The sequence below is a fragment of the Protopterus annectens genome, chromosome 9.part0 (assembly GCF_019279795.1).
Source record: "Protopterus annectens isolate FY-2018-M chromosome 9.part0, PAN1.0, whole genome shotgun sequence".
Classification (NCBI taxonomy): Eukaryota; Metazoa; Chordata; order Ceratodontiformes; family Protopteridae; genus Protopterus; species Protopterus annectens.
In genome coordinates this window covers 1,015,765,872-1,015,780,563 of record NC_056743.1, presented here as the reverse complement: position 1 = coordinate 1,015,780,563, position 14,692 = coordinate 1,015,765,872, and the positions used below count along the sequence as shown (strand labels likewise).

General features: G+C 44.2%; 1 long non-coding RNA gene across 1 annotated transcript in view; it reads right to left on the bottom strand.

The window, feature by feature from the left end:
- The window catches only part of LOC122811752, a 267,887-nt gene that overhangs the window by 15,823 nt on the left and 237,372 nt on the right, over window positions 1–14,692 (bottom strand). The window lies entirely within an intron of this gene.

The window sequence follows — 14,692 nt, the reverse complement described above, 5'->3', positions numbered from 1 at the left end:
AACTTGGATGTATAGACGCCCAAAATATGCTGTGTGGGGCTTTCTCAGAGGACTGTCTTAGTACCACTGCTCTACCCAGTGCATGTTCTGTGGACTACCAGAGTTGAAAGAGCCACATGTGTCTTACTGGTTAGACTTGAAATTGTTATGCAAATGTCAACGTTAACTGCCTTACAGAACATAGCCCACAAATTTGCTGAACCTATAAAGTGGTAAAAGGCCTGGAAGAATGTGCGAGAAACTGCTGACATGCCCACTTCTATAGGGGATGAAAGAGGCCAGTAGCTAAAACAAATGCTGAGGATGGGGTCTTGTAAAATTGCCTGATTAGAATCAAAATCCTAGACTCAAGAAGGTTGAGGAGCAGTCATTGTTTTCAGCTTAGTGCATCATTTTTAAAGTCCATACACCCTCAAAAATCTCTAAGGACTCTCTTCTTGGGAAGTACTTGTTCTGTTTGCATGCTCTCTCTGTTTCAACTCATGTATGGCATTTTAACAATTTTAATACAGGGTTAGCTTGCTTGCGCATATACATTTACTCTAATTCTACACGGTTACTGAATATTTTTTAACCTGCATATCACATCAGCAAAGAATTGTCATGTACACTAAGCACTCATTTCTCCAAATCTCACCAGCCCTCTTTTTGTACCTGCAAAAAACTATTTTTCAAGAGGCATAAGGATGGACTTGGTCACTGCCATTGATGGGTACTGCCCATGGATGGAGATGCCAGTTCACTGTAGTCTCTCCCAGGGGATGAAATGACAAGCCTACTGCTGTCTTGTGTGATGTATCCATGCATCCCACCTACAATACAAGACAGACAGATGAGGACCTACTCTCCTGAAGCACCAGCTTTGGCAATCTACCTTTTAACAGTGGGTCTAACCATAAGATAGGTATTTTATCTGACTTGCTGCACAGTATAGACCTTCACAGCAATCTGGCTGGACAACATTTTTTTTTAAATGTGCAAGTTTATCAGACACTCGTATCAAACTGCAATTAATAATACACAAACATAAATAAGAAAAACTGACCAAACCTCAACAGAACAAATATATTGTCCATGACAGTATACCTAGTAGTACAACAAAAAAATGTCAATTTTTGGTCTAATTCTAGAATACAGATTAATAGACTTTCCTACCCAGCTAGTAGAACGAATCACACAACTGATGCATCTTAATTGCTTCAAAATCTGTTAATATAAACATTGGACAGTCTGATAAGTGTTCATTTCCTCCAAAATCTTTTCAGATTTTAATTTAAATGTGTAATACTGACAATGAATAACATTCCTGCTTTAATATATATGGACTTAAAATCATCACCCAAACTGGATTTTAAATGAGAAAATACACTAGTACCCATTCAATTTTCCCAAATCTAACAAGATTATTTGACCAATCCTTCACATTACAACTTACTTTACACATACTGCAAGTCCAACTCCTTGGAAGAAATTTTTGACGTTGAAATAGTCGGGTCCAAAAAACTAACTGTTCATATACGGCCAACTCCATTTTACCCAGAATTACTAGTCCAAAAAGTTATCAAGATAAACAATAATTTTGGTCTATCGTGTCCCTGTGTATTCTGTGATGCATCAATCAACAGCACTAAATGGAGAAGTGCATCCATAAAGAACGTTTGCACTACCTCATTCAGAGCAATCTGTTGGCCAAGTCTCAGCATGGCTTCAGGCCATATCACAGCACCACCTCTGCTTTACTTTCTTTTCTCAAACACCATAAACCATAACAGAAAAACTATCCTCAGCCCTCTTTCTTGATCTTTCCAAAGTTTTTGATATGGTTAACCACCAACTACTCATCCATACTCTGAAAACCATATCCCTTGATAGCCTAGCTATTTAATGGTTCCATTTCTATCCTAATGGTAGACATCAGGCTGTCCCTATGGCAGAACAAAAGTACAGTTGTGTACACTTACAATAAATGTAGATGTTAGAGTGTATTCACTGTTGCAGTCATCACATTTGGGTTATCCCTGCCAGGACAGCCCTCGGCCGGCCTGAATACCAAAGACTTAGTATTTCTGCATCTGTTGCTTGAGGACCAACATCAGGTCGTCAGTGGTATTAAGTAAGGCAGCCAACACCATTACATCAGTTTTTCTTGCCCTAACCTGTCAGGAGCCCCCAAAGTAGGAGGCCAGGTTCTGGGGGAAGAACCCCACCAGCGGAAAATAAATACCAATATGTCCCTTGTAAGGAAAAGAACAAGGAAGAATGGTAACAAAAGGAGAAAGAGAAAAAGGGGGATGGAGGGAAGGAAACCAGGACTGCAACAGTGAATACACTCGAACATCTACATTTACGGTAAGTGCACACAAATGTACTATGTTCTTCATGTTTCACCGTTGCAGTCATCACATTTGGGTAGATTCCCAAAGCTGAGGAAATGGGTGGAGGCTGTCAAGGAAGCTAGGGGCTGGCCAGGATGCCCTGCAAAACTGCAGAGGCAAACCCTGCCCTGGATTTGGAGGAGAGGGGCAGGTGGTAATGCTTGGTAAAAGTGTGAAGAGATGTCCAGGTGGCAGCCTCCAGGATGTCCCTGGTGGGGACTCCTCTGAAAAAAAACTGCAGAGGTGGCGGCTGCTCTGTTGGACTATGTCCTGACCCCCTTGGGAAGAGGCTTACCATGTTGTTTGTAGCAGAAATGGATGCAGTGTGCTATCCCGTTTGGAAATGGTTTGGAGATGGCTTTGCCTTTTGCCCCTGTAGCAAAGCTAACCAACAATTGATCAGACTTCCAGAAGGATTTAGTCCTGTCCAGACAGTATCTGAGCTGTCTGTGCACATCTAGTGTAAAAAATCCTTTCCTCCTTGTTCTGGGGGTTAGGAAAAAAGGAGGGCAAATGACTGGATTGGTTGAGACCCAAAGTGGACACCAACTTGGGCATGAAGGACGGATTACTTCTGAGGGATACCCGGTCTGCATGGAAGATTATGAAGGGTTCCACAGCCATGAGTGCTTGCAGCTCAGAGACTCTTCTATCTAAAGTGATGGCCAGAAGGAAGGCTGTCTTCCAGGAGAGAAATTTTAGCTTTGCAGAAGCTGGTTCGAAAGGAGGCAGGGTGAGCTTTTCCAACACAAAGTTAAGGTCCCAAGTTGGTGTTAGTGCCCTTCTGGGGGGCCTCAAGTTGCTAGCCCCTCTGAGTACCTGTTTGATCAAGGGGTGTGAGAAAAAGGGGCTGCTCAGTGGGAAAATGAGCAAAAATAGCAGAGGCATGAATTTTTATGGAGAAGAGAGGCCACTGTGTATTAGGTCAGCTAAGTAATCCAGAATGAGAGGGATGGAGAGCTGTGTCATATTGGCCCCCTTAGCTTGGATCCAGGTGCAAAACCTTTTCCATTTATCTGCATAAGACTTTCTGGTGCTAGAACGTCTGGCCTCACAGATAACATCCAAAACCTGTTAACTGAAGATGGCAGATTGGCTTGGGGTTAGGGAATAAGTTGAGTGTCTGCAATTGGGGATGCATGAATTCCCCTTCCCTCTGGGTTAGGAGGTTTGGAATCTGAGGAAGATGCCATGGAGGCAGCAGGGACAGGCTGCACAGCAAGGGGTACCAGTGCTGTCGGGGCCAGTCTGGAGCTATCAGAATGGTCCTTGGTTTTTCCTCCCTTATTTTGAGCAGTGCCCTGGGGATGAGAGGTAGAGGAGGAAAGGCACAGTACTTCTCCTAATCTGCCACTCGTGTGGGTCCAGAAGGTTTCTGCTTAATTGGTCTGCCAGGGAGTTGAGAGAGCCTGGTAGGTATTGTGCTAACCGGTGTAGTTGCGTGGAAGAGGCTGTGAGCCAAAGGATCATGGTCACACTGCACAGAGCGTAGGGCGTGAGTCCCTGCTTGTTGATGTACCACATTACAGTGGTGTTATGTTTTGATCAGGAGAACCCCTGGAGAGAGAAGGGGTTTTGAAAGCTATCAAAGCGTGGTGCACAGTCATCATCTTTTTGACTGATGTGCAGGGGGATTTCACACTGCACAGAGGGTAGGGCGTGAGTCCCTGCTTGTTGATGTACCACATCACAGTGGCATTCTGTTTTGATCAGGAGAACCCCTGGAGAGAGAAGGGGTTTTGAAAGCTATCAAAGCGTGGTGCACAGTCATCATCTTTTTGACTGATGTGCAGGGGGATTTGCTGTGGGCTCTATTGACCCTGTATGCACCTGCAGTCCAGGTGTGCACCCCCAAGCGTAGTCTGATGCATCTGTGGTGAGGGTCTGGGTGGAGGGGTGTGCGGAGAAGGGCAGTCCCTTGTGGGAGGATGCTGTTGCCCACCAAAAAAATTCCTTTCTGGGGTAAGGAATTATAGGTAGAAGAGTTTCCAGGTCTTGAGAGTGTTGACACCAAAGGCTCTTTAGGTACCATTAAAGGTTCCTCATACGCAGTCTGGCATATGGAATGAGGAGTATGCAAGATGCCATGAACCCCAGATCTTGAAGGATTTTCCTTGCAGAAAGCTGGGGCCTGGTGCCCAGTTGAGAGAAGCAGGCTGACAGGAAAATTTGTTTTTCTGGTGTAAGGTTTGCCCATCTGGGATGCTGTGTCCAGACTTGCTCCCAGGAAGATTATCCTTTGGGTGGACACTCGTTTTGATTTCTTTTCATTGATTGTGTACCCTAGGGACATTAGTAGGCTCTTTACAAAGGCCAGGTGCTTGAGCAGCTTTTCCTGGGTGTCTGCCTGAATAAGGCAGTCATCTAAGTAGGGAGTAAATTTGAATTTTTCTTTGTCTGCAAAAGGCAATGTCCAGAGACAGGCATTTTATGAAAACTCTGGGAGCAGTAGATAAGCCAAAGGGAAGCGCACAGAACTGAAAGTGTTGAGATCCTGCCTTGAAGCGGAGATATTTTCTGCATGAGTCCCTGATAGGAATGTGGAGGTAGGCCACTAGATCCAGGGTGGCTAGCCAAGCGTCCTTGGAGACAGCATGGGTAGCAGCTGCTGAAGGGTGAGCATTTTGAATTTTGGGATCACCAGGAAGGTGGTTAGAATGGATAGATAGAGGATCGGGCGCCAGGTGCCCTCTTTCCTGGGCACCAGAAAAAAGTCTGGAGTAGAAATCTTGGTGCACTGGCTGGGAAACGGACCTGGGCCAACTGCTTGGACGGCAGCTATGCTCACCACTATATCACCAATGCTTAGATCTCTGCATTCCCTGGGGCTGCTGTCTGGGGGGGGGGGGGGTCTGTTTCCATGGGGCCTCGGCTGGGCCTGTTTACTCGGAGCAGGAAAGGACCAGTGCTTGGAGGGAAAATGCTTGCTGAACCGACGGGGCTGGACCGGTTATAAATCTGTTTGCATAGATTTTTGCTTTTTCTTCTTTAAGACCTCTTCTGCCTTGGTACCAAATAAGTTATCTTTATGCAAGGGGGCATCCAATAATTTAGATGCAACATGGTTTGGCAGGGGCTGTTCCTTAAGCCATGCATGTCTTCTAATGACAGATCTAGTGACCGCTGCCCTGCAAGAAGTTTCTAGGGCATCAAAACAACAGTACAAAGTGTGTTTAGTTATTTGACTTGCAGAATGCATTAAGTCTTGTAAATCTTTAGATTCGGTTCAAACAGGAAAGGAAGACATTTTTTGATTAAGGAGGTATGTTGCTGACATTTAAGCATATGGAACTGACAAATTAGTGCCCTGACAGCAAGAGTAGCTGAGGTTTATACTTTTTTACCCAATCTTTCAATGCCCAGAATCCCTGTCTGAGGTGGTGGGATTCTTAGCAGAGGTTGCTTTAATCCCTTTCGGCCCTTGAGAAATTACCTCAGGGTCAGCTGTTGGATTTTTAAAAGATATTTGCGCGAGTCAGGGACTCTGTAGTACCTGTCTGGTTTTCTGGGAGCAGGAGGTAGGGCGTCAGGAGTCGAGATGGATTCAAGGAAAACATCATCCACCACATCCAGGACTGGGGGAATGGCCAAAGGTCTGTGTTGCGGAAGAGCTAGGAATTCCCTGAGTCTGTTTTTAGACTGAGGGTAGTCCTCACTCTCCCATTGGAAATGCTCCCTTTAAGTATGCAGGGTTTCCCCAAAGGAAAAATCCTCTGGGGGAGGGGCTGAAGGAATGGATTCCTCTGTATAAGAATCCTCATAAGTGGTGAGGGGTTGCATGTCTTCATTCTCAGATGCATCAGCTTCATATAACTCTTGTTCAGACAAAACTACTGGGGACACACCTCTTTTCCTTTTTGAGGGAGTAGCTTGGCTTCCCCTGATCAGCATGCTAAGGTCTTCCGCCACTTTAAGCATTTAAGACTGAGGCAAGGTAGCAGGTGCCTGAGAGTGGGTAGTCTGTTTCTTGGGTGTGGTTCAAACCCTGGAGCACAAAGGAACTCTGTTGTTTTTGAAAGGATGGTAGTCACGAAAGAAGACATCGGTTTGTGTTGAGATTCGGTAGTGCAAAGGACTTGCTCGGAAGCCAGTGCCTGCTCAGCTGCTTCGGACCCATCCAAGGTAGAGATGACCGCAGGATCCTTAGACGAAGAAGAGTTTTGCAGCATACCGGACTCTGAAAGGGTCTCGGTAGCGACCTGTGAATCAACTGAAGCGGGCAGCAGGAGCTGCGAAAGCACCTTACTGCATACCGGAGGACTGACTAGCTTAACGGATGTGTCGTCTGTAGGTTTGGACATGTGCTGTCTTTATCTTTACGATTTTTCGGGAGATCTGCTGTACCGAAGCCATATCGGAATTCGAGGACTGTAAATGAAAATATCTGGCTACAATAAGGGCCCAAAGATGGATAGTTCTGGCGTTAAAGCACAGAAGCGACAATTGGGGATGTCGTTGTCTGGGACTAGATGAGTGACGCAGTAAGACTGGAAGTCTCGGTGTGGTATTTGCTTTCCACAGGCGAGACAATTAACTTTTTCTGACATCGGTTAGTGCAAGAAAAAAGGATCCCCAACGGGGTACTTAGCTTTAGAAGACTTCAACTTCAATTTGGAAACAAACTCGGGTAGCGGCCAACTGGCACTCGTGTGAACTGCTTCTGCTTGGGCTCCACGGCAAGAAAGACTGATGTAATGGCGCCGACTACCTTACTTTACACCACTGATGACCTGACGTTAGTCCTCAAGCGACAGCACCGGATGCAGAAATACTAAGTCTCTGGTATTCGGTCCTGTCGAGGGCTACCCTGGCAGGGATAACCCAAATGTGATGACTGCAACAGTGAAACACAAAGAACATCTATCCACCCTGTTACCCGTCACCCTTGGAGTTCCCCAGGGCTCTATTCTAGATCCCTTTCTATTTTCAATCTTTAATAACTATCTCTACACTGTCATCACAGATGCGACGTGTATCCAATATGCTGATGACTCTACTTTGATCTGCTCAGCCTCCTCCCTGACAGAACTGCTGACCTTATCCGAGAAAACATTCAATACAGTTGAAAACTGGCCCTCTAATAGTCATCTGATTTTGAACCCTAACAAAACTAAGCTACTACTCTTCTGCCCCACCCCACTCTCCTTTACTACATGATCTAACAATGGTACCATTATTTCCCCTGATACTCATACCAAACTCTTACGGGTACTTGTAGATAACCTCAAATTTGATATGCAAGTCAATCGAACTATCAAAACTATTAATAAAAAATTAGGCTGAGTATATAAAAATAAACCTTTCCTAACTCCAATAGCAAGGACAGTCATTGTCCGCACTCACCTACTCTCAACCCTTCTACATGTCTCCCCTATTTTAACCAACTTGAACAAATCTGAACTTGGCAAACATTCAAGCTGTTACAATCACATTGCCAGATATGTTACTGGCTCTGCATATCGCATACATCACTGCCAAAACTTTAATCTACTAGGGTGGCTAGAATTCCCCGACTTACTTCAGTATAAATCAGCTCATAGTAGCAAAGTCCTCAACCAACCTGAAAAAACTCGTGGACTTAAAAACTTTATTAATTCCTACAGTAACTCCAGGTCACTTCAATCATCTAACAAACTGCTGGTTCAAACACTCAAAATGAACAACTCAAAGACTCACAGTTTTCCAACTTTTTTTGGCAAAACCTGTAACTCGCTTCCAGCTGACCTTACTCTAGAACCCTCGCTAACTCAATTAAAAAAAAAGTCTTAAAGGGTATTTTGCTACATACTGCCTATGTCCCTTTTCCAACCCAGACTAACTCAACTACCCAGTTTAACATCCCTTACAACACTTAACCCACTACCTCTCTCTCTAGTCACTCATGACTCACAACCCCCTCTACGCTTCCGCCTTTATATACCCTATCCCTACTCCCTAATCGTTACATCCACTGCATCTTATCTGTCTCCCATACTCTATTTCTGTTCTTTCACTACCAGGTATTCTGAATATACTTGTTCCTATTGTTGCTAGCCCCTTTCCTATTTTGAAAAGACCTACCATATATCTGACACCTTGACATGAAGGACTAGGGATTATTCCACACTGATGTTCCTAGACAATATCATCTTTAACTAGCCTCTAGTTCTTGAACTGCCTCTTTTACATACCTGCTCTTTTGGATATTTAATTTTTTTATTCTTAACTATTGTATACTAAATAGGACTGTACATAATACTGACTTTCACTCAATGTCCTATTATCTATGATAGTCTGTAAATCTTACTAGTCTTTTTAACGTGTATGTTATCTACGATCGTCTGTAAACTATGCTTTACTTTTTAATGCGTATATTATCTGTATGATTGGAGCTTTTCTCCCAGGGCCTCCACTTAAAATGGACATGTATCTAGTCGGGCTATCCCAGTCCCAGTCAACAAATGTATAATAAAGTGTTGAACGATCCAAAGAAAAGGAGCAAAAAACAACTTTCATCAAGACTCGGAGGTACTTTTTTCCAGGGGCAAGCACTTGCATCCCCCACCAATACAAACTTAAAATATGCCTAATCCAAGGTCACAACAGTGGAGAAAGAAAACTCTGTTCTTAAAGAAAATTGTTTTGCTCCTTTTTGTTCAGCAGTCAATAAAAGTGCTGTTGATCGATTGACAGGCACCCATTGTGATATGATGCCCACAGATCTGAGAAAGAGTAAAATTGTGAGTACCAGCTCCTTTGAATATGCAGTGAATGCAGAAGCAAAACACAGAAGCTTCCTCATCTGCCATACACTTAGTAGTGTAAGCATACATTCCTTCAGCAGGTGACTTATTTCACTGTTTCCATGGTACACACATTTCCCAGAAAGCTTACACAGAAGGGGATTTCAACATCCAAGTTAATGAGTCAGTGGCTGATGTCAAACAATTTCTGGGTAGTACAGTCAGACTACTGCCTCTGCTACACAGACTGGAGCATACTTTGGGCTTAGCTTTCAAACTGGGTGCAGGTAACTGAGGAGCTTGGCGATGGCATCTATCACATTCGGTCTGCCCATTCTGTCACCTGATTTCTGGTTGAACAATCCCAGGTGGAATTCCCAGACCGGGGCCTTACAGACTGCAAGAACCTTGGCCTAATTACACTGGACATTCTGAAGCCTATTTTGCTTGACTAACTCCATGACTGTTGTGTCACTAGTCCTGAAGTCTATTAACATCCTTACTCGCTCAACTGAGATGTTTGAGCCCACACTGTGTACGGCTGATCCATTTGGTTCCTTGTGAGCCAAGGGCTGAACTTTTGCTCTGTAGACTATGGGGGAATGAACACAAGTGGCATAGCACTGGACTGCTAGAGGACAAGCTTACACTGAATAATGTTTTTTTTGGTAGACAAGCCTGAGATCTCCTAGCAGATATCCATGTACTTGCCCTGGGAGTTCTCTGCAGCAATATACCAACTGACAGCACTCCTCCAGGTAGATGGAAGCCTGTGATGTCTAGCCTCTGTCATACTCTAGAAGACCTTCTCAAGACATGTAAATCAGTTGCTTGGTACCTTGCTGCTATGCTCGCCCTGATCATAACAGTGGTTCCCTAGAGTGCTCACCTTGGTCATGTCAGTAGTCTTAGGAAGAAGAGCCCATCTTTAGGTAGAAGTGAGTTTTCTATACCTTATTCTGACAAATGTGTAGCAGTTTCCATAATATACATAACTTTTGTACTGGATCCCTGTCCCACCAGGCTTGCTCTTTCCTGCTTGGAAATACTAAGTCCCTGTCTTCCACCTCACCCTTGGCTCTCTTGAGGATGGAGTACTTCCTGCAAAGTTGATGTGGACTTGACTATCCCTCTCCTCAAAAAATGTGTTAGAGCCTAGGGAAAAGTAAGTGAAGAGCTATCCTAAACCTTTACTTTTTTGGTAAGGTTCTTGAAAAAAGTAACATACACAGCTGATATGTCACTTTTTAGGTCTGGTTTTCATTCAAAAGTGACAGTTCCCTGCTGTGAATTTGAGGAAACATCCACAATTCAGATAGATTAGGATACGATAAGCATCTTTCATATCCAGTGTGTGTCCAACATAGTGCCCCAGCACAGCAAATGAAAGAATCGCTACAGAGGTCATGATGTGAATTAACTCACAATTAAGAATTTCAGCCTGGATAGATAGGAGTACTGGCTTCCACAGGCTTCCTTTCTTTGGTAAGGAGGACAATTATAAAAAAAATCTCCTCTTTCAAGTTTTCCCAACACTCTTTCCACTACTACTCACAATAACAGCTGTCTCAATATATCTACTGCAAGGCCCATATGAATCAGAAAACAGCATCCCCATAAAGGGATGGATACAAATTTGACCCTGCATCCTTGTGGAAGTATTTACTTGTGTGGATAGGGATGTAAGGATATACACACTGGAGGTCTAGAGGCCTGTTGGGCTAGGGGGAGCAAGAGGACCTGCAAAGTCAACATCTTAAATGCTGGGACCCAAAGGAATTTACCTTTGACAAGTCTACAGTAAAGGAATTTACCTTTGACAAGTCTACAGTAAGTCTCCAAGTGCTTTTTCCATTTGATTAGGAGTATGCCTTACTAGAAATCTATAAAACCTTTGAGCACTGGGACCATCACTATGGCATCCTAAGCAAACATTTTAAGGCTAAAGGGTTCCACCAAGTGTTCACAATATTTTGGGATAAGAGAGATGCCTTGTATTTGTGGCTAGGACAAAAATTGCACTTTGCATTTCTTTGGCATGACTTGCAGAACTCGTACATCTGCAACATTTAACTAGTACTAGTGGAAAAGTCCAGACCACCTACTAATTTTTTATTTTTTTTTTAAGTTTTAAGGAGGTGCAACAGGAGGGGATTACAGTCAAAGACTGGGATTCCTGGCGATAGGGAGGGGATGTGATGTAGGCACAGTTGCTCTCCAAGGGATTCTGAACGCCAAGGGTTCTACACCTTCTTGTTGCTTTCTCTTCTTCTGATCACCCTTTTTACTTTTAGGATGTTTTCATTGCCTTGCCTCTGGTAATATAGTCAGTGATTTCAGTAATTCCTGATGCAGTTTGTAGCAGAAGGATGAAAGGGTTTTCACCACCTACACGTTCTGCCCCTTGCTTCTCCAGTCTCTTAAAAACAGCTAAAGCTGAGGGTGCAAACACTACCTCCTTGTCAACTCAAGCATGAAGACACTGGACACTGACAGCATCAGAAAATGACAGAGTACTCACCAGAACTGCCTCGTAGTAACAAATCTTCCAGTAAGCAACTGTAGGTGCTGCACACTCAGCATCATTTATTTATTAAACATTTGTTAACCATGAAAGTCTGACTTGCAACGAAGGCAATTTTCAGTGGAGGCCCGGGGAGAAACACTCCAGACGCATGTCTTTCTAACGTGTGAGGAAACCGATGCACCCGTAGGAAATCCACATGAATGCAGGGAGGACATGCAGACTCCACATAGAAGGCACCCCAGCCGAAGATCAAACTGGGGAACCTCTTGCTATGTGGTAACAACGCTATTGCTGCACCACTCTGCTGTCCAAATCATGCAAACTTATTAACACCTACTCACTTGCAAAGCAGTATGGGTCTAGCCTATAACTGTAGCCTTCAGAGTGTTGTCTTTAACTCCATCACAATCCTCCACGAGTTGCCGGATGGTTATCGTCCTGTAACATCAGCATGTGGATCTAATTGTTCAAGCCTTGCAGGCCAGGATTCGAACTGGCCCAACAGTCCACTCTTCCAGTCACTGTAAAGAATACTATGCCCTGGGGCCAGGTTAGCTGTTTTGGCAGTCCCCAGGGAGAATCTGAATCAGCCAATGGGTTGTTATACAAGAACATATCAGGGTCGTGGCACACCGCAGACACAGACTTGGAGCAAGGGGTTAGAGTCTTGCTCCAATAACCCTATCTCAAAACATCAAGCAGGGCTTTCAGACTGAAGGGAGAGCCACAGGCTTATGAAGCTCAAGCCCAATGTCCATGTTATTGCTTCTGGGAAATTGATACCTACTCTGACTGCCATTTGAAATGCTCCCTCATCCAAGACAGAGTGCAATGCCCAAAAGAAACATTCTCAAAGTGAGGCCTAGAGAACACCATGACCTCCATCGAGGCCATAATTAAGACAGGAGGTAATTGTGCTCTACAATCCAGTTTCTTCTCCTTCTCAGTCTCCAAAGAAGGGAAAAGACTCATGACTAGGAATGCTGGTCAGGGTTTATCAACTCAACTCTGAATGAAGTGTAAAAAATCCAGAGCCAGCTTAAAAGCTCAATGGAAGGCTGGGCTGGAGGAGCAAGAGTATGGTTGCCAGGTGACAGCTGATGCAAAATGGCAGACACCTTTGATTTGATGCATGGGTCTTCGAGGGATAATATGTACAGAAACAGTAATAAAACAAACCGTGACACTGTTAGCCTTTGGGAGAGATTCTAGATCCCAATTTATGGATGCAGATATCCTATGGCTATCATGGCAGGAATAAAGTACAGTTTTGTACCTACCATAAATGTAGATGTCCGAGAGGCATGCATCTGCAGTCCTTACAAATGGGTTGTCCTGTCGTCAGGCAGCCCCTCGGTCGGCCGGATTCCAAAGTCTGGGTCTGGCCTCGGCTGATGTCGCACTCCACCCGACGTCATAGCTGCAGTTATTCGGGTATAAAGGTATCAGCCGACGCCATTTTCCTCAGTGTTTCTTGCCCCAGATGCCAGGTGCCCTCTAGGAAGGCTAAATTTGGATAAATGCAAATGGTTCCAAATAGTAGAGAGCAAACAAAAATAAGCATGTATGTACATATATACAAACAAATACACCATAATAGATTCCCCAGCTAGCTACAAGATGGGCAAATACCCTAGGAGTACCACAGAGGGGAAGGAGGGTGGGTAATCCTGACTGCAGATGCATGCCTCTCGGACATCTACATTTATGGTAGGTACAAAACTGTACTATGTCCTTCAAGGATGCATCTGCAGTCCTTACAAATGGGTAGAATACCATAGCCAAACTGGGGGAGGAGGAGAAATAAGATTATGGTGTAGTTAAGATCCCTTGCAAAACAGCAGTGGCAAAACCTGCTCGGGATCTGGAGTATAAGGGTAGATTATAATGCTTGGCAAATGTATGCACGGAGCTCCAAGTAGCAGCCTCTAAAATGTCTTTGGTAGCCACTCCTCGTAAAAAAGCTGTGGTAGTGGCTGTAGCTCTTGTAGAGTGAGGTCTGATGTTTTCTGGAGTTTTCTTCCCATGGTGAGAGTAACAAAATCTAATGCAATTTCCTATCCACTTAGAGATTGTCTGTTTTGAAAATAGAAGTTATGTTCTTACCATAACATTCCATGTTAGTTGTCTTCTTCTCGCCTTCTTCTTGCTGGATGGGTTCGGAGCCGACCTCGGCTCCGACTCGGCCACTCTAAAAGCTCGAGAGTTGGTTCCACCGGCTCGAGACTCCCCTTATATCCCACAATGCTAGGCGTGAGTTACCTCAGATCTCGTTTGTAAGCTAGGCCCAGCCTATAATAGTAGCAGAATAACTAGAAGCAAAGTCCACCTCTATAAACAAGGGTGAAGAGAAGGGTGACCTACATCCTGATCTAGGAAATATGCACAGCAGAGCATATACCTAAAGTAAAGAGGTGGTAGAAAGAGAGGTCACAATCAAACTCCTCTAGGTCTGTCCAGGCCAGGGGGAAGGAGGGTGGGACGCAAGAAGAAGGCGAGAAGAAGACAACTAACATGGAACGTTATGGTAAGAACATAACTTCTATATGTTAAGTTGTCTATCTCGCCTTCATTCTTGCTGGATGGGACCGCGTCCCTAGCACCTTGTCCTGGGTGGCCTAATGGAACAGACTCTTGAGAACAGTGGAACCAAAGTTAGCTCTATGCCTAGAAGCTAAATCCAACTTATAATGAGAAATGACAGTGTGAGGAGTAGCCCAAGTAGCCGCTGCACAAATGGTGTCAATAGGCAGTCTGTCTTGGAAGGCTACAGAAGTAGCCAAAGCTCTGGTAGAATGGGCTTTAGGTTTGTTAGGCAGCTTTTGGTGTCTAATTTCATAAACAAGGGAAATCAGAGATGTTAGCCATCTAGATAATGATACCTTTGAAACTGAAAGTCCCTTTCTGCCTTCTGCATAAGAGACAAACAGCTGGTCAGATTTTCTGAATTGTTTGGTTCTATCCAAATAGTACCTTAATTGACGATGAACATCTAGCCAATGCAATTTTTGTTCAGACCTGTTAGAATATTCTGGAAAAAACACAGGAAGGTCAATGCTTTGATTTAG